Below are 19,618 nucleotides of genomic sequence, written 5' to 3' on the forward strand. Positions count from 1 at the left end.
AGCAAGGTCTTCTTCTGGGCCGGCGTACTGGCCCACCTTGAGGAAGAGCAGGACCTGAAGATCACGGAAGTCATAATTGGCTTCCAGGCCTGCTGCAGGGGCTACCTGGCCAGGAGGTAAGTCCTGGGATGCCCACCCACAGTTCAGGGGCCCCAGCTGTCCTGTGGTGAAGGCACTGAGGAAGTGGGGCCTGGGCACCCTCATGCCGGCAGGTGTCCCACAGGGAGGCCCACGTGCTTTCCCTGCTCCTTGCTTCCTGGATTTCTGCCTGAGGTTTAAAGTGAGCAGTCAGGAGGGGTGACTGCGCTCAGATTTTCCATCCAAGAAAACCCCTGCCTCCCACTGTTCCTCCCTGTACAGCCCCTTCTATAGGGGTCACTCCCAGAGGATCCCAAGCTCCAGGGAGGAGGCATCCTTGAGTCCCGGCAGCTCCTGTGGGGTCAGGGGCGGACTTGTGCAGGTTAGTGGGCAGGGCAGCTGAATGTTTACTGCCTGACCCCTCTGAGTCTGTGCTCAGGGGTATCTGTTCCAGCCTGAACTCTGAACTCTGTGGACAGAGCGTGAGTGTGTGGTGTTTGGACAAATGGACTTTTGCAAGACATGAGCTGCTGACATTTTCCTGCCAAATAGAAGTCCCTGAGTTGCTGGAAGAAATTCCCTGCCTCTCCCTTCCCCGACTCCACTCCCTGCAACCCCCTCTTCCTTGTCTGCAAAATCAAATTAAATTCATGGCTTTTATTATGCGTGATTGTAAGACCAAACAGTAGTGTGTGGTCCTCGTAAATAACACTCATCACTCTTATGTCCCTCCCCTAAAAGCAGGGAAGAAGTGGCCGTGATGGCCCAGGGACATTTCCTGGGATGAAGCAGCCCTGATGGAAGGTCAAGCAGGCCTCCAGGAGGGGTCACGGTTCCAGGAAAACTGCAGCCCCTTCTGCTTGGGACAAAGCAGAAAAGTCCACTAGCAGTCCAGCTGCAGGACTGTCTTTGCTTCTCAGTTTATCTGTACAGTGGAGCTGACAGTTCCTAGAGATGATGTGAGAATTAAATAGGAAATGTGAGGATGGTGCCAGCACAGACCCTGGCACATGCTCAGTCCTCTCCCCACAATGAGTCTCTTCTCAGGAACTAAAAAGGAAAAGGGTTGGCTCTCTCTTGTAGACTTTTCTGAGTTACCAGGTAGAATAGGGAAAAGGAGTCCAAAATGGCTGTGGCTAAAAGACAAGGAAGGGAAAAGCCCGCGAAAATAGAACAAAGGAAGGTCAAAGGAAGGTCCGAGGACCAGAGTGAAGACTTCAGGTAGAACAAACAGCACCCCTGGCTAAGCCCAATTTGCATAGGGCAGGCCCAAGGAAGGAAAAAACATATAAAAGGAGGAGCCAAAGTGCTTTCTCTCTCTCTCTCTCCCCCTCCCCTGCGCTCTCCTCCACTCTCTTCTCTTCGAGTCTTTGGGTTGGCATGCCCTCACACTTCAAGGATAGATTCTCCTGCTATCTTCTAAATAAAATAGAGCTGTAACACTGATTTGCCTAAGAGCTATAACATGGTTTGTCCAAGACCCAAGAGCTGTGACACTCTGAGGGCTTTAATGTCCATCGCTCCAAATCTTTGTTGTGACAAGACAAAGAACCAAGGAACATACACTTGTGTGACACCAGGACACGAGCCTTCCTGTAAAAGTCCTCCATTTGGAGAGAAATATATCTGTTGTCAGGTGGAAATGAGCCAGGGGAGAAAAGAGCAGTGTGCTCTCAGCCCTTCCTGCAAACTTAGGCGTCCTCCTAATGGCGGTGACCGCCAAGGCCAGCCCTCCTCCTGTGGCTCACTGGGACAAAAGGCACTTGTACCATCCCTTTCATCAAGGCCAAGTCGAGAAGGATCTGATCACAAGTGTTGAGGGTAGAGGCATGGATAGAGTGGCTGAAGGGTGGCCTTAGGCCCCTCTCCCAGGTACTGTGGGAGCTGAACAGGGGACAGTGGACTCTGAACCCACATGGACATGGCTCTCAGCAAGAATATGACCAGTATATGGTGAGCAGCTGCTATGTTCCAGGACTGTGCCACGTGCTGGTGGCATCAAGATGAATAAAGCAGGCAGGCTCGTGAGCGTGAGTGGATAGAAGGGTCGAGGGGACTGGAAGAAGCCCATGGGAAGGGGGAGGGATTGGAAAAGGGGCTCACAGTGTGTTGGTGGCAGGTCTTCCTTCGGAGAGCCCAGGGCAAGGTGTGCTGAGTCAATAAGAACCTGGCATGTCAAGCGTGGCTTGTTTAGCTAAGGGAGTCAACAGTCTGGGTTTAGCCCAGGGTGGGACCTGGTAGGCAGAGTGTTTATTTAATCTGAGCAATCCAGATGTGAGGGCGTTCACTTTCTCTTTTGCTTCTCCAAGTGTATCTGGACCGACACAACGTGTGTGGTTTATTGCAGAGATGCACAGCTGGTGGCTGCATCTGCAGAGCTCAGAACAACTGGATCTTGTTCACACTCAGCCAGAGAAGATTCCTGGGTAAGCAGGCGGGTAGGGCCCCCACCCCCCTCCCCATCCTCAGGATGAATGTCTGAGAAAAGATGATTGTGATTGGTTGACAGAAGAAGGAAATGGAAGCTCAGAGAGGTGAGGTCATGGCTGAGGCAGCAGGTTAAGCAGGAGCAGAGCCTGGTTGTGGAAGCAGATGTGTCTGACGGCTTCCTCCCACCACCTGGTCCCCTGAACAGTGCAGAGGGAGGGTGATACCTGGTCAGATTGGCTCAGCTCAGGATGTGGACTCCTGAGACGTGACCGGTGACCCCAGAAGGAAGGCGGTGTTGGGGATGCTCAGTCCTTTGGGAAATTTAGAGAAAGCTGAGTGGGTAGAGGAGGGTAGTGGGGTCAGACTCTCTCCTCCTGTGGCCTGGCCACCTTGAGGCTTCCCCCAGAGTGCTGTGCTGAGGCTGACAGGGACAAAGCACGGCCCTCATAGAGTGAGAGGGCTTACTGTACTTTGTCCACATGATGATGCTGGGTTTGCAACATTAAGATAAAAAAGCCAAACTGTAGACATGTCAGTATAACAAGAGGGGCATGACCTTAGATCTATGTGTTTAAACAAGCAGAGACAAACCTAGAAACTTTGGGGTTATTAAAAGCATATTCCTGGGACTTCCCTGGTGGCTTAGACAGCAAAGCGTCTGTCTACAGTGTGGGAGACCCGGGTTAGATCCCTGGGTTGGGAAGATCCCCTGGAGAAGGAAATGGCAACCCACTCCAGTACTCTTGCCTGGAAAATCCCATGGACAGAGGATCTTGTTAGGCTACAGTCCGTGGGGTGGCAAAGAGTTGGACACAACTGAGCGACTTCACTTTCAAGCCACCACCAACCGGAAGAGTTCGGGAAAGGTCGAAAGGAGACACCGCGTGTTGGTCCACTTCCCAGAATCCCTCTCGCTAGCATCCATCTTGCCTGAGCGATGCGTGCGCCAGCAGGAAAGATTCTGAACTAGAGTGATTGGCCAAAGACCACCCAGAAACTAACCCCATCACCGTAAAACTGTGAGCCACGAGGCAGAGCTGTTCTCCTGGGTTCCCTTACCCTACTGCTCTCCACCCGGGTGCCCTTTCCCAATAAAATCTCTTGCTTTGTCAGCACATGTGTCTCCTCGGACAATTCATTTCTGAGTGTTAGACAAGAGCCCAGTTTTGGGTCCTGGAAGGGGTCCCCCTTCCTGCAACACTTCCATTGAATTGGTTGTGGGTTCAGTCCCTGGCTGGGAAACTAAGATCCCACATACTGGGATTCAAGGTTAAAAAATTAAGTAAAAGATTAAAATAGAATGTATATTTTGATCAGTTTAAATAAAGTAAAATCCCATTCCCCACTTACATACCCATGTCAGAAGGCCTGGTCTTGGCTTCCACTCTGCCCTCTTGCCCTCTGAGAGCTGTATGACCCTGGACAAATCACCTCCCTGGGAATTGTTTGTTACATCTCGTGCATGCGTGACTGCTTAGGAGTTTAGTCGTGACAGATTCTTTGTGACCCCATGGATTTTAGCCTGCCACACTCCTCTGTCCATGGATTTTTTCAGGAAAGAATACTGGATTGGGTTGCCATTTTCCTCCTCCAGGGATCTTCCCAACCCAAGGATCCAATCCACATCTCTTGCAATGCAGGCCGATTCTTTACTGTCTGAGCCATCTGGGAAGCCCTTTCAGATCTCTTACGCATTTCTTAAAAGCTGGTTTCAGTCTTCACATGTGGGTTTGTAGTTTCTCTCTGTGTTAGAAATATTCACCTTTGTCTACTCAATATATTGCAAACCTTGTCTCCAGGTCGCTTATCTTATATTCTGATCTAGTTTATGGTATCCGTTGACATTTTTGATTTTTGAGGTCAAATGGTTTCTGGGATTTGTGTGTTGGTGAGAAAGTTTTCCTTAACAATATTTTTCCAGTTTGTTTCCTTTCTCCCAGTATGTTTTTTCTTTTTTCTTTAGGGTTTACATTTAGATCCCTTCAGGTTTCATTGATTGATTGATTAGAAGCTTTTTGTTTCTTCTTCATCCTCTATTTCTTCCCTCTTTTATCTTCCCCTTCCTTCCTTTTTTTCCCTCCTACTCACCTGCTGTCCTGAACTCCCTCTCCCCCTGCCTATGTCCTTCTTCTTCTCCTTAAAGAGAACATGTTTAACAGGTACCTACTGCAGTCAAAAGGAACACACTGTTCTTCTATGCCTTCAAAGGAGCCTCCAGTGCAGTAAAGCATCTTTCAGATTTTAGCTGAAACCCATATCTTTCTTCTTATAGAAAACTATCGTGACTAGAGTAAGGAGACATGAGGAAATGCAGGTGTCTCCTGCTACCTGAAAGTAGTGTTCCTAGGAAACTTTTCTTAAACCAGGATGGCATTGAGGAAAAAGGATACAGGCCTCACATCACACTTCATTGGCAGAGGGTGATGTTTTGGAAATTAGGGTGTTGTAGCCACACATTCCAGGAAACAAACTCACTCAGAAGGACAATTCAGATAGCGGAGTGCAGTTTATTACACTGCCGGGCCCAAGGCAGAGTCTCCTCTTTAGCCAAGGACCCCGACCAGCATTTGTGAAAATCTTTCATACCCCATATGTATGTGTCTGAACCCACCACTCCAAATTCCTTGAGACTTACATAAACCAAGGAAAATACAATCCCAATAACCCCATCATTCACGTGCTATGTGCTCATGTGCTCAAACAGGCAAACAATTAGCCAATAATCAATAAACCCGAGGTTACATTCCGATAGATACACAAAAATTTATGGCCTGTCTGGAGGAAGGGGTGATTCGTGTATGTTTTCTCTTAGGCGATGAGTAACCTAGATATGATCTTCAAGGTTCTCCTGTCTTGAGGGGGTCTTATCCTTCTGTTGTTGTTTTCATAGGCACTAAACACAGAGATCAGAGTCCATTGGAAAGGTGGCTGAGCATGCTCAGCATGAACAGGCCTAAGATGGAGAACAGGCCTAAGATGGAGTCCAGGCCTTATGAATTCCTTCTTCAGGGGAATGCCTGTAAATGGAAATGCTCAGAAATCTGATAACAGAGTCTGTCAGAAAGAGCTTTTCGTCCAGACAGACAAGGAAAGCAAATAGAATTACTGCACCATAGGGAAAAAAAGGGTTGTGCTGTGTCTTCAAGAAGCTGGTTGTTTCATGTCCCAGTAACAGGTCCCACACCTCGTGTTTTAGCCAGACTGTGTTCAGGAGGTTGGAGGGTGCCCTGGAGGCTCTGGAGCAGGAGGAAGAGCAGAGAAGAGAAAGGGCCCCTGCCCAGTGCTGGGAGCTGAAGAAACTCAACACAAATAGAGTCACAATCAGGGAAGTGCAAGATTCCAGGGGTGCCTGGAGAGAAAGTGGGGGAAGGCAGTAGAGGAAAAAGGCTTCGGAGCTGGTCCTCCAAGGGCAGGTAACATTTCACTGAAGTCAGATTGATTATATTCTTTGCAGCTGAAGATGGAGAAGCTCTATACAGTCAGCAAAAACAAGACCTGGAGCTGACTGTGGCTCAGATCATGAGCTCCTTATTGCAAAATTCGGACTTAAGTTGAAAAGAGTAGGGAAAACCACTAGGCCATTCAGATATGACCTAAATCAAATCCCTTACTTACAATTATACAGTGAAAGTGACAAGTAGATTCAAGGGGTTAGATCTGATAGACGACTCTCTGAAGAGCTATGGATGGAGGTTCATAACATTGTACAGGAGGCAGTGATGAAAACCATCCCCAAGAAAAAGAAATGCAAAAAAGGGAACTAGTTGTCTGAGGAGAACTTACAAATAGCTGTGAAAAGAAGAGAAGCAAAAGACAAAGGAGAAAAGCAAAGATACACCCATCTGAGTGCAGAGTTCCAAAAAACAGAAAAGAGATATAAAGCTTTCTTAACCAAACCATGCAAAAAAAAAAAAAAAGAGGAGAACATAGACTGGGAAAGACTAGAGATTTCTGCAAGAAAATTAGAGATACCAAAGAGAATAGTTCACGCAAAAATGGGCACAATAAAGGACAGAAGTGGTATGGTCCTAACAGCAGCAGAAGATATTAAGAAGAGGTTGCAAGAATACACAGAAGATAAAAAAAAAATTTAATTAATTAAATTAAATTTTAAAAAAAAGAATACACAGAAGAACTATACAAAAAAGGTCTTAACCCAGATAACCACAATGGTTTGATCATTCACCTAGAGCTGGACATCCTGTAGTATGAAGTGAAGTGGGCCTTAGGAAGCATTACTACAAACAAAGTTAGTGGAGGTGATGGAATTCCAGCTGAGCTATTGAAAGGCTGTGGCTGTGACCCTTTAATGACACCCAGCTTCTTGGCCTCTGGAGGAGAGGATTTTGATCCAGGGCCAGAGATGAGACTTGATCACTTGAAGCTTTTGTGTAGCAAAGTTTTACTAACATGTAAAAGGGATAGAGAAAGCTTCTAACATAGACATCAGAAAGGGCAGAAAGAGTGACCACTTGCTAGTTTTTAGCAGGGCATTGTATACCTGATAGCAAGCTGCTATCAGATAAAAGAAATGCCTCAGACAGAGAGTGTTGCACCAGGCTCCTCTCCCACAACATACATTTTGAGATAGGATGGCACAAGGGGAGTCATCTCCAGCCATAAAACAATTGACATGCATCTTGAAGAAAGGCAGATTTCCAAGCAAATACATAGTCTCATTAATATAGCTTAAGAAAAATATTACAATTAGTAAGACATACTGGTTTGCTGAGCCATTATCAGCTCAAGTTTGAGAAAAGGTTAGTCTTAGGGGGAATCAATGTGAAGAAAAGCAGATTCCAAAGCAAATACATAGTTTGGTTAGCATAGCTTAAGGAACACATTTCCAAGAGAAAAACGCATTGGCTTGCTGAGCCATTAGTAGCCCTAGGTTAAGTTCTGACACTAAGTTCAGAACCAAGTGTCCTCATGGCAACACATGATTAGAGGAGCCTCCTTTAATTTTATGTTAAAGAAAAAAAAAACATCTGCCACTTGCAGTTTATTTCTTCCTGCTGCTTGGGGACCCCTGGCCTTCCTACCTGAGTGTTAACCCTCTCACGAGTTCAAATCCTAAAAGATGCTGCTGCTAAGTGCTGTACTCAATATGTCAACAAACCTGGAAAACTCAGCAGTAGCCACAGGACTGAAAAAGATCAGTTTCCATTCCAATCCCAAAGAAGAGCAATGTCAAAGAATGTTCAAATGACTACATAACTGTACTCATATCACATGCTAGCAAGGTAATGTTCAAACCCTTCAAGCTAGGCTTCAGCAGTACATGAGCCAAGAACTTTCAGATGTACAAGCTGGATTTATAAAAGGCGGAGAGGCACCAGAGATCAAATTACCAACATCTTTTAAGTCATAGAGAATTCCAGAATTCCAGTAAAACATCTACTTCTGCTTCATTGACTATGCTAAAGCCTTTGACTGTGTGGAACACAGCAATCTGTGGAAAATCTTTAGATTATTCAAAAATAATTATTCAATTATTCAAAATTATTATTACCTTACCTGCCTCCTGAGAAACCTGTATGCAAGTGAAGAAGCAGCAGTGAGAACCGGACGTGGAACAATGGACTGGTTCAAAATTGGAAAGCAGTACTTTAAGGCTGTATACTGTCACCCTGCTTCAGTTCAGTTCACTTCAGTCACTCAGTCATGTCCAACTCTTTGCGACCCCATGGACTGCAGCACACCAGGCCTCCCTGTCCATCGCCAACTCCCAGAGTTCACTCAAACTCATGTCACTGAGTCGGTGATGCCATCCAAACATCTCATCCTCTGTCGTTCCCTTTTCCTCCTGCCTTCAATCTTTCCCAGAATCAGGATCTTTTCCAATGAATCAGTTCTTTGCATCAGGTAATCAAAGTATTGGAGTTTCAGCTTCAGCATCAGTCCTTCCAATGAATAATCAGGATTGATTTGCTTTAGCATGGACTGGTTGGATCTCCTTTCAGTCCAACGAACTCTGAAGAGTCTTCTCCAACACCACAGTTCAAAAGAATCAGTTCTTCAGCGCTCAGCTTTCTTTATAGTCCAACTCTCACATCCATGCATGACTACTGGAAAAACCATATCTTTGCCTAGACGGACCTTTGTTGGCAAAGTAATGTCTCTGCTTTTTAATATGCTGTCTAGTTTGGTCATACTTTTCTTCCAAGGAGGAAGCATCTTTTAATTTCATGGCTGCAGTCACCATCTGCAGTGATTTTGGAGCCCAAGAAAATGAAATCTGTCACTGTTTCCACTGTTTCCCCATCTACTTGCCATGAAGTGATGGGACCAGATGCCATGATCTTAGTTTTCTGAATGTTGAGTTTTAAGCCAACTTTTCCACTCTCCTCTTTCACTTTCATCAAGAGATCTCTTTAGTTTTTATTTAACTGCTTATTTAACTTATAAGCAGAGTACACCATGGGAAATGCTAGGCTGGATAAAACTCAGTTGGAATAAAGATTGCTGGGAGAAATATCAATAGCCTCAGATATGCAGATGACACCACCCTTATGGCAGAAAGTGAAGAGGAACTAAAAAACCTTTGATGAAAGTAAAAGAGGAGAGTGAAAAAGTTGGCTTAAATCTCAACATTCAGAAAACTAAGATCATGGCATCTGGTCCCATCACTTCATGGCAAATAGATGGGGAAACAGTGGAAACTGCGGTCGACTTTATTTTTCTGGGCTCCAAAATCACTGCAGATGGTGACTGCAGCCATGAAATTAAAAGACGCTTCCTCCTTGGAAGAAAAGTTATGACCAAACCAGACAGCATATTAAAAAGCAGAGTACTGCATTTCAGACTCTTGTGGACTATGATGGCTACTCATTTCTTCTAAAGGATTCTTGCCCACAGTAGTAGATATAATGGTCCTCTGAGTTAAATTCACCCATTCCAGTCCATTTTAGTTTGCTGATTCATAAAATATCAATATTCACTCTTGCCATCTCCTGTTTGACCACTTACAATGTGCCTTGATTCATAAACCCAACTTCCAGGTTCCTATGCAATATCGCTCTTTACAGCATCGGACTTTATTTCCATCACCCGTCACATCCACAACTGGGTGTTGTTGTTGCTTTGGCTCCGTCTCTTAATTCTTTCTGGAGTTATTTCTCCACTGATCTCCAGTAGCATATTGGGCACCTACCGACCTGGGGAGTTCATCTTTCAGTGTCCTATATTTTGCCTTTTCATACTGGACTGGAAAAGGTCGGTTTTCATTGCAATCTCGAAGAAAGGCAATGCAAAGGAACGTTCAAACTACCGCACAATTGCAGTCATCTCTCATGCTAGCAAAGCAATGCTCAAAATTCTCCAAGCCAGGCTTCAACAGTACATGAACCACGAACCTCCAGATGTTCAAGCTGGATTTAGAAAAGGCAGAGAAACCAGAGACCAAATTGCCAACATCTGTTGGATCATTGAAAAAGCAAGAGAGTTCCAGAAAAACATCTACTTCTGCTTTATTCACTATGCCAAAGATTTTGACTGTGTGGATCACAACAAACTGGAAAATTCTTCAAGAGATGGGAATACCAGACTGCTTGACCTGCCTCCTGAAAATTCTGGTCAGGAAGAAACAGTTAGAACTTAACATGAAACAACAGACTGGTTCCAAATCCGGAAAGCAGTACTTTTCAGATATACAAATATACTAAGGCTGTATATTGTCACCCTGCTTATTTAACATATATGCAGAGTACATCATGAGAAATCCTGGGCTGAAGAAGCACAAGCCTGAATTAAGATTGCTGGGAGAAATATTCATAACCTCAGATATGCAGATGACACCACCCTTATGGCAGAAAGTGAAGAGGAACTAAAAAACCTTTGATGAAAGTAAAAGAGGAGAGTGAAAAAGTTGGCTTAAATCTCAACATTCAGAAAACTAAGATCATGGCATCTGGTCCCATCACTTCATGGCAAATAGATGGGGAAACAGTGGAAACTGCGGTCGACTTTATTTTTCTGGGCTCCAAAATCACTACAGATGGTGATTGCAGCCATGAAATTAGAAGACGCTTACTTCTTGGAAGGAAAGTTATGACCAACCTAGACAGCATATTAAAAAGCAGAGACATTACTTTGCCAACAAAGGTCCGTCTAGTCAAGGCTATGGTTTTTCCAGTAGTCATGCATGGATGTGAGAGTTGGACTGTAAAGAAAGTTGAGTGCTGAAAAATTGATGCTTTTCAACTGTGATGTTGGAGAAGACTCTTGAGAGTCTGTAGGACTGCAAGGAGATCCAACCAGTCCATCCTAAAGGAGATCAGTCCTGGGTGTTCATTGGAAGGACTGATGTTGAAGCTGGAACTCCAATACTTTGGCCACCTGATGTGGAGAGCTGACTCATTTGAAAAGACCCTGATGCTGGGATAGATTGAGGGCAGGAGAAGAAGGGATGACGGAGGATGAGATGGTTGGATGGCACCACCAACTCAATGGACATGAGTTTAGAATTTAGATTTTTGTGTTATTTTAGTATGTTTTTAGAGCTAACTTGTACCTTATAGCTGCACATGATTTTTGGCATAGCTTTAGTTTTTCCTGATGTTTCTAATTGGCTTCATTTTCACCCCTTGTACTGTTTATCTTCAACATTTTTTCCATTTCTTTCCAACTGTGCCTCATGTGATACTGAGTCCCCTTTCCCCAAAGATTCTGGACTTTTTATCCCATTCTGGACTGGTTTCTCTCTAGTTCTGCTGCGTGCCCAGCTGGGATCCTTGGATTCCCTTTCCTCTGGGTTGATGTTCCTGATTTCTGCATCCCACGTCTATCTCTCTCATGGGTATCCTTTACCTTCCTTCATAATTAAACAAGCACATAATCTATTTTTTTCCTGCAACTCATTCTCAAGTAGCTTTCTGAAAAGTCTGGTGAAGAGTGAAGGCTACTGTGAATATGGGATGGGCCATGATGTTGGTACACTTGCCCCCTGCTCTCCCCTCTTCCTCCCTCTCATCTTGCTCCCTCTGGGGCTTTGCCCAGCAGACCGTTCTTCTCTTCCTGTGAACGCTCCCTGTTTCTCTCCCTCCACTGCGCTCCTCTTCACTCAGCTATCACTTCTCCGTCCAGTGAGTCTTCAGACATTTGTTGAAGCCTCTGGTCTCCCGTTGCCCCCATGCTTGTTTTTATTAGCAGCAGAGGGAGGAGAGGCAGGCTATGGGTTCCTGAGCCCAGATTGTCGGGTGGAGCTGTTCCAGGGGCAAGACTTCTGACCTTGGGTGAGTCATGTAACATCTGTACTTCAGCTTCCTTATTTGTAAATGAGGATATAATGCTACACATCTCAAAGGCTAATAGAATAAAATACAAGTTGTCATTTGTAAAGTTTTAGAGCAAATACCATTGCAAAGCAAAGACCGCAAACACAAGTCACTCTTATCAGTAGCTGGTATTATAACTGTAAGTATCTCTACTGTCATTTCAGGCAGGTCTCAGGAGGAGTAGTTGACAAAGGCTCTTTTGCTTTCTTCAAACAGTAGTTAAATGTCATCAACATTTGCTTTCCTTCCTCATCTCCCATGGCAAGATAATCACAAGCAGAACCAAAATAGATTTTTTATATATAAAAATCTGAACTGCTCTTTTTTTTGAGGAACACTGAGAATGGGAAAGTCTGAAAGGATGGATGCCCTTATATATCATGAGTGTGAGCATAAATTGCTGCAATTTCTTTGCATAACAGTGTGTCTCTAGGTATGAATATTTTTTAGGTGCTGATGCCTTATGGTCTAGCCTAGATAGCTATATCCTAGATCCTATATCCTACATCCTAGATAGCTATCTAGCTATATCCCACTCTTAGATATAGCTTAAGGGAACAGTCTCAAACGTAGTTTTATACAAGGAGAATGTTCTTTACACTATTATTTGCATAAGGAATTAGAAACAACCTAAAGTCCAGTAGTCAGGGGAGGACAGCAGAGGTACAGAGCACCATTGGGGTCCTCAGCCACTCAGGGCAGGGATACAGGAAGTGGGGTGGGGGCGATGGGACTCCAGGCCTTTGTGGGATAAAGGCTCTTGCAGAAGCAAGGAGGGCGTGGGCTGTGGGAGCTGTATCACCAGCAACTTTATCAAGGCAGAGAATTAAGCGCAGAGAGCAAGACATTATTTTGGAATGAAAGCGCTCATTTAACTGATAAACATATATCCACAAATAAATATCTTTGTATATTAAAGGGAGTAGAGCATAATCATCACAAACCTGGGATTTAGATCAGAAAGACTGGGTACAAGCCCAGGTTCTGGAATCAGCTTGAAAACTTCGGCTGATGTAAGTTCAGGTGAGCTTCAGGAGCCTGCAAATCTAGACAATGGATCAATATTAGTTATTACCAATTAGTAAACACAAGTGTTCCTGGCCTCACGTAATTTCCAGATTATTCCTTCTTATCTGGTCTTGTCTCTGGTTTTATTGCTCTGATAACTTTGCAGATGGGTGTCCCCTGTCTGATTACCTTCTCCCTGTGCCCCAACAGGAGAGCAGGACTCTGACTTGGGGGGAGTGTGTGTGGGTGGGGATGAGTAACTTTCCTTAACTAGTGACCTGCAGAGCCCAGGGGACAGAGAACCATAGTGCGTTAAATTCCCCGTGGCACTGGTGGCCATCCCAGGGGAACTCACCAGAGACCTCACCACCCCCTGCTCCCTGCAGGCACTGCTGACTCGTGATCGAGCCCACAATCTGTTTTATGTTCCCCAAGGGTGAGGTCACACCTCCTTCCAGCCTGATGCAGACAAGGAGCTGACAGGAGATCTCTGAGACCCCGCTGCTGCCACCATGAGCTCAGAAAACCTCGGAGACCGCTCAGGTAGGCAGCTGCCTCTTTTCTGGCCAGTTCCTACATGTGACCCAGAATTGAGGGTGGTTCCTCCAGGCAGAGTTAACCTACAGAGGAATCAAGAACCAAGAAGAGGATGGATAAGCATCCTGGAGCCCCTCAGGGGGACCATGTGGAGTACCCCAACGGGAGTGTGTCCACAGAGCCTCTTTCCCAGCCCTCTCCTTGGGGAGCCACTTGCTAGGTGCTCACTTCCTCCCCCACTGCCCTCTAGCAAGTGACTCAGAAGTGAGGCCAGGACAGTCCATGGGGAGGGAGACAGCAGAGGGAGTCCCCAAGGCCAGGCAGGGCAGCAAGGGGGGGTCCCCCAGCATCCCTGGAGCTCCTCCTGCCCTCTCCCTTGGCTTGAGCCTCCTCCTGCTCCAAGACCCTGGGGCATCACCACAGACACCTTCCATCCAGCTCTTGCCCTGCCACCTGCCCAGCCACTCTGCAAGGATCAGTGGACACTGAACTGAACCCCAGTCTGACTTTTGCCACCTCCCACCAAGAGGGGAGGGGTGATGGGGTTTTACACAGGATCACATCTGCCTCCACCCCTTCACTGCCCATCCTGAGTGTCTCTGATCAGCAAGATGAAGCCTCTCACATGGTAGTCTTACTCAACGGCAGGTGGCTTCAAACCTTTTTAAAAATTAGGTAGCATTGGTCTATAACATTCTATAAGTTTCATGTATACAACATTATATTTCTACTTCTGTATATGCTGCAGTGTGCTCACCACCAAAAATTACTCGCAAAAGTCCCTCTAGGTGTACTGCATGGTAGAGTGAAGAAATCACAGGAGTTTAAAATAAGGAGGATTCAAGTCATATCCAAGAAGTGTCTGATACTTGAGCTTGGATTCCACCTCTGAGCTTTCTGCTCACTGGCCTTGGGCTGTCCCTTATCCTGTCTGAGTCTCACTTTCCTCATCTGTGAAATAAGAATAATGTATCTGTGTGTGCATGTACCAGGAAACACATCTCACATTGTGACCCAGCCCCACCCTCCATATATATATATATATATATATATATATATATATATATATATATATATATCCTAGTTGCCTATGTCTTACCTACAATTCCATAATCCCTGGGCTTCCCTGGTGGCTCAGACGGTAAAAGAATCTGCCTGCAATGCAGGAGACCGAGGTTCGATTCCTGGGTCGGGAAGATCCTCTGAAGAAGGAAATTGCAACCCACTCCAGTATTCTTGCCAGGAGAATTTCATGGATAGAGGAGACTTGAAGGCTACTGTCCAAGGGGTCACAAAGAGTTAGACAGGACTGAGCAACTAACATTGAACAATTCCATAACCTCTAGATCCCTGAAATCACACAGGGATTTTGGTAACTCATTTGAGCAGTGATCTTGCTCTGTACTGATCTGAGGCTATTTATTGTCATTACATTCTTTATGGCATTTAATGTGAATATTCTTTTGTTCCACTGCCAGAACATGAAAGCAGTCATTTATAGGGTGCTGCCAGTCTCTGCTACAAGTAGTAACTAACAAAACACATCCCTTGTATTCCTTCTCTTTGTGTGTGTGTGTGTGGGCTCAGTTGTTCGGTTGTGTCCAAATCTTTATGGCCTCATGGACTGTTGTCTGCCAGGCTCCTCTGTTCTTGGGATTTTCCAGGCAAGAATCCTGAAGTGGGTTGCCATCTCCTACTCCAGGGGATATTTCCAACCCAAGGATCGAACGCATGACTCTTGCATCTCCTTCCTGCATTGGCAGGCGAATTTTTACCACTGCATCTCCTGGGAAGCCCTCCTTCTTTTTCTGAAGGTTTAAAATTGTAGATTCCTGAAGACACCTAAATTCCAGGATTAGATCATTATTTCTGGAGGTTTGGAAGTCCAAAATCAAGGTAGTGGTGGTTTCTGGTGAGACCTCTCCACCTGTTGTGTAAATTCTAACTGCCTTTTCTCTCTGTCCTCACATGGCCTTTCCTCTGGGGGAGAGGGAAGGAATAGAGAGAGACTCTGGTGTCTTCTTTTCTAATAAAGACATTTAACTTATTGGATTAGGGCCCCACACTTATGATGACTTCATTTTACCATAATTACCTCCTTAAAGGCCCAGTCTTCAAATATAGTCACCAGGGGGTTAAATCTTCAACATATGAATTGGGGAGTGGGGGGAAAACAGTTCCATCCATAACCCCAGGTTACTCTGCCAAGAGTGCCCAGGTGATCGCTGCTCAAGAAAATGAATTTTAACTAATATGTACTAAATACCATTTTTTTTTAATGTGCTGTAGAATTTATTGCAGATACCATGTTATGATAACAAAAGCAGATCATCCTTAAGGCATCAAATTTCTTTATTAATTTAAACAAAAATATATGGTCCCTGTCTCACAAAGAGATAATTTTAAATTTACTTTGAATTTGAACCAATCAATACATATATATTTGGAAACAATGCAAAGGATGTGCTAAGTCCTTTCAGTCACATCTCATTCTTTGTGACCCCATGGACTATAACCCATCAGCGTCCTCTGCCCATGGAATTCTCCAGGCAAGAATACTGGAGTGGGTTGCCATGCCCTTCTCCAGGGGATCTTCCTGACCCAGGGATCCAACCCGCATCTCCTACATCTTCTGCACTGTCAGGCAGGTTCTTTACCACCAGCGCCACCTAGGAAGCCCAACTGTGCTCCTAGTATCATATCATCCCAGAGATAAGGCTGCTGTCCTCACAGAGTACATGGATCACTGGTAATCAATCCTTAACCTAGTGAAGAGCATAAAATATTGGGGAAAATTGGAAAGCTAACAGATTTCTCTGGACATTGTTTATCTTGCCCCTCTGAGAGACTTGTAGCTATAGATGAGATTAGTTTGGAAAAGAGGTCTTATTTAGTTCAGAGAATCGTCAAAGAGTCCAATATAGTTGTGGGCTAATCAGAGACTAAAGAAACTTTATAAGGAGAAGTAGGCTTGGAAATCAAGCAGTCCTCTTTTAAATTAGCATGTTTTAGTCAAAAGTATGGAATTAATGATAAGCATCGGTTAGGAATTTCTGCAATGTCCTCCAATGCCAAGTGACCACTAACATCCTATTTCCCATTATGATGATTCCCTGATGAGAGGTAGAAGGCATAAAGAATATTGCCAGCTATAAAATAAACTACACTCCAATGCCTATGATTGCTAAAAAGAAATATTTTTTTAAATAGAAGAAACTCACTGAATCAAATGAATGCTAAGCAAAGCAAACACAGTGTACTCAAAACTGAGGTAAGAAACCTCTCATTACACAGGAAATCAATGCAAGGATTAATCATTTTAAGAGAAGAATCATTTTCCCATAGCCCCACAGCTATGAATGATATTTTCATGAGCCTGGGCTGCCTTCTCCAGTGAATACCCAAGGCCTATTACTGGTCTCAACCAACCAATTTCCATTCCAGCTTGGAGGGCTGCTTGCAAACTGCTGACATCCCTCCTTGGAGGATGAATGGAGAGTTACTCCTTTTGCGCTATATTCCTTTGTCATGGATCCTGTGGGTTTATTTCAATAGGACCTCTGCGGCCAACAACTATTACTCGTCCTCCCCGTGACAAAAAATTTAAATCTTCACTAAGTTTGACATTAGCAAACATTTCAATAATCACGTCAACTCTTTTTTCACCAACAGATTTCTTAGTTTTATCAATATTATTAGCTTCTTTGTGATTAAACACTTCGTGGGCTCCATTTTGGAAAGCAATCTTTTGTCCTTCCTCAGTAGTAGCTGTGCCCAAAATCTTTAAGCCATAAGCTCTAACCATTTGGCATGCTGCTCTTCCAGCTCCTCCACCTGCCCAAGAACACTTTCTCCAGCTTTCACACAGACACTGGGGAGCAGACTCGATAGCAGTAAAACATGAGATGCTGATGGTAGCTTCTTGTTTAAAGTCAAGTTTTTCTGGCAACGTGTGAATAGTGTGATGGGCTGCCAGAGCAAACTTGGTGTAGCCCCCAGAGATCGTCCTGGTAGTGAATGTCACCTTTCTTGAAAGCAGATATATTCTCTCCAGCAGTTCTACTATCCCAGCCACATCTCAGCTAGGAGTATAAGGTAGAAATAATTTTATACTGTGAGTGCCAGAGCGGATATATGTGTCCACTGGGTTTATACCACATGCTTGGACTTTGTTAGAACCTGGTGGTCTTTCAGAATTGATACAGCAACATCCAACTGGAGTTTCAGCACTTCGGGTCCACCAAATTCAAAAACTCAAATAGCTCTCACCAACTTCTGTCCTGTCACCATAGTGATCTAGATACCTGTTCTAGGCTGGAAAATCAAAATCTGCAAGCCCTCCCTCAGATTCCACAGGGTTAAAAAAAAAAAAAAAAAGCTACTCAATACCATTTATTATCCACCACACATTTTTCTGGGTTTTCCTGGTGACTCAGACAGTAAAGAATCTGCCTGCAACAGAGGAGACCTGTATTTGATCCCTGGGTCGGGAATATCCCCTGGAGGAGGGAATGGATACCCACTCCAGTATTTTTGCCTGAAGAATTCCATGGACAGAGGAGCCTGGCGGGCTACAGTCCACGCAGTCCCAAAAAATCAAAGACCGCTGGGCGACAAACGCTTTCCCTTTTTCACTTCACAAGTTCTAACCTTATTCCCTTTCCTTTCATCTAGATACTGAGATCTTTTTTGAGTATGTCGCTGAGTATCTCTGGGACAAACTGAGCAGAGAGGAACTGCTACTCCTGCTGACTGAATTCCTGAATAAAATTGAGGCTGAGGCTGGTTTGTCCAGGTAACCTGCACAGGTGTGTCAGGAAGGTCACCCACACGCCGAAGCACCAGGCTAGTTTCCTCCTGGCAGGCACACCTCCCCAAGCAGGACCATATGGTGGGGCTGAGGACGTTCCTTCTCAACATCTCATGAGGAATGTTTCCTCCATGTCATTTGCTGGCAGTGAACAACCTTGAATGGAGAAAAGATGAAACCTGCAAGGAAGGGGCAGGTTATGTGACCTTGGACGTGTTACGGAACTACTCTCTGCTTTAGTTTCTTCATCTGTTCAGTTAAATTGTGAGGACACTGAGATTATGCATGCAACGAACTTCCCATACTGACTGACACAGAGTAGGTGTTCGGTCAATATTAACATTTTTAAAACTTGTTGGGAAAAGACAGGGGTCAAGAGTCTTCTTTCTGGTGATGAAAATCAAGCAGAATTTCCTTTGGGGCAAGTCAGAAAATCCTGATGCCATCGTTTGTATTACTCAGGCTTCTGCCTAGAGCCTTTCTATTCCCCATCTTAGGAACTGTACCAAACGATTGTATCAAACCAATCAGCAGGATCCTGCTGGCCCATAAGGCAGAAAGGCTAGAGAGGAACTGGTTGGAGCTGGTGGGATCCTGGATCTAGCGCTGCCCAACACTGGGGCTCTGTGCTTATATGTTAGAGTCTCAGACTTGCCTCTGTCCAATGGGAATAGCAATTTAGTCTGATGTACTATGTTCATGGCCTCAGAGTGAACTATAGGGTCAGAGGTGGGGAAGCAAGGACCAGGGAGGCCTGAACCAGGATCAGACCCAGGGTCAGGGTGGAGCAGAAAGTCCAGGTTGGAAGACTAGTAGGCAGGCTTGGGCAGCAGGACCAGGACTAGAGTGAGGAGGGTGGACCCTAAGGACACAGAACTGAAGGGGCTGTGACTCTAACAGAGGTCCCGTGAGTGGGAGGAGGGGCATTTCTTCCCTCCCTGACGGGATCCTCTCATGCTGGACTAGAGGGCCCTGGGTGACTATGTCTGTACACCCTGCCTGGAACCTGGCTCCTCACTCCATCTGGGACCCTCTTCTAATTTACATGGAGACACCCTGACAGTGGAAGGCCACGTGGCTCAGTGAGCCCTCCAGGGTCACAGTGAGTGGCTGTGATTATGTGTCATTTGAGGAATTCTGAGGAGCCTCATGCATCCCCACTGAAGAGGAAAACACTTCCTCCACCAGCTGTGCAAGTACTGGTCTCTTCAGGCTCAGCCATTCAGATGGATGTTTCTTCACGTCTCTTGAATCTTTAGAGGATCCACAAAGTTCCACATGACCTTGGGGTGCAGGCTCATTGCTAAGTCACTTCAGTCGTGTCCGACTCTGTGCGACCCCATAGATGGCAGCCCACCAGGCTCCCCCGTACCTGGTATTCTCCAGGCAAGAACACTGGAGTGGGTTGCCATTTCCTTCTCCAATGCATGAAAGTGAAAAGTGAAAGTGAAGTCGCTTAGTCGTGTCTGACTCTAGTGAC

General features: G+C 45.2%; 1 long non-coding RNA gene and 1 pseudogene across 1 annotated transcript; one reads left to right on the forward strand and one right to left on the reverse strand.

Annotated features, from left to right (window-relative positions):
* The first annotated feature begins 1,393 nt into the window (after positions 1-1,393).
* Positions 1,394-3,623, forward strand: LOC133247910 (uncharacterized). The gene is made up of 2 exons (XR_009736561.1): positions 1,394-2,504; positions 3,346-3,623. It is a non-coding gene; the product is annotated as an uncharacterized LOC133247910 (long non-coding RNA).
* Positions 3,624-16,642: 13,019 nt separating this feature from the next.
* On the reverse strand, positions 16,643-18,145 carry LOC133247903 (zeta-crystallin-like; annotated as a pseudogene).
* Positions 18,146-19,618: the final 1,473 nt, after the last annotated feature.

This window comes from Bos javanicus, chromosome 5 (assembly GCF_032452875.1).
Source record: "Bos javanicus breed banteng chromosome 5, ARS-OSU_banteng_1.0, whole genome shotgun sequence".
NCBI classification, from domain to species: Eukaryota; Metazoa; Chordata; class Mammalia; order Artiodactyla; family Bovidae; genus Bos; species Bos javanicus.